Here is a 1,189-nt window from a genome sequence, read left to right as displayed (position 1 = left end):
AGTGGGTTTTCTCGTTGTTTTGTTGATGGTTTCTTTTGCTGTGCAGAAGCTTTTTATTTTGATGTAGTCCCATTTGTTCATTTTCTCTTTAGTTTCAAGTGTCCTAGGAGCTGTATCAGTGAAGAAATTGTTTCGGCATATCACAATTGCATTTGACTTTCTTATTGGCTTCTCACTCTCACACAATTTTTCTCTCTCCTTTATGTAACACTTTTTCCTACTGACTCATCATTTATAAACTTTTCTTTCCTCCTTATTTCCTACTTCTCTTCCATCATCCTTCTTCCCATCTTTCTCTTACCCTCCTCCCCTCCCCACATTCCTTCTTTCCTTTATTTTTACCCCTGTCCTCCCTCCCGTTTCCCTTCCTTCCCACCTTAATTTTTTTTTCACTTCCTCCCTCGGACCTGCTTTGCTCTCTCCCCCATTTCTTCCTTTTCCCCATTCTCCTTGTAAGCTCTACTGGCTCCCCTTTAAAACTTTTTTTTTTACCCTAACCGGTTTGGCTCAGTGGATAGAGCATCGGCCTGTGGACTGAAAGGCCCCAGGTTAGATTCTGGTCAAGGGCATGTACCTTGGTTGTGGGCACATCCCCAATAGGAGGTGTGCAGGAGGCAGCTGATCGATGTTTCTCTCTCATCGATGTTTCTAACTCTCTATCCCTCTCCCTTCCGCTCTGTAAAAAATCAATAAAATATATTAAAAAAAACACAAACTTTTTTCTCTCCCTCTTTCTCTCTTATCCTATATTTCCCATATATTTTTCTCTGCTTACTTCCACTGTTTCAAAATCTATCTATCTACCTGCCTAATTATTCAGTATCATTTATATTTTTTTCTTTTCTGACTCCTACTTTTAAAATCTGTCCTCAGTACACAACTATACTTGATTTTCATTATAGCTCCTACAGTTCCCTCATACATCCTCTTTCCTTCTTTAACTCTGCTGTCTACTGACTCCTTTATAAAGTTCTTCCCTCCCTCCTTCCCTTCTTTTTTTTTTTCCACTGAGAAATTCTATTGGTTTAAGATGAGCTTCATATGAAGTAATAAAGCCATCTGCAGGGGGAGGGGTGGGAGGTCCGAGGGTGTGGCCAGGTCATCTGTCCAGCAGTTGTGTCCCCATTTTTGGCATTTCTGGTAGGTAGGGCAAGGCTGGCCTCTCCACAGAACCAAGAGCAGATAAGTG

Source organism: Myotis davidii, unplaced genomic scaffold (genome assembly GCF_000327345.1).
Source record: "Myotis davidii unplaced genomic scaffold, ASM32734v1 scaffold249, whole genome shotgun sequence".
Classification (NCBI taxonomy): Eukaryota; Metazoa; Chordata; class Mammalia; order Chiroptera; family Vespertilionidae; genus Myotis; species Myotis davidii.
Note: the sequence above shows the minus strand (reverse complement) of the source record.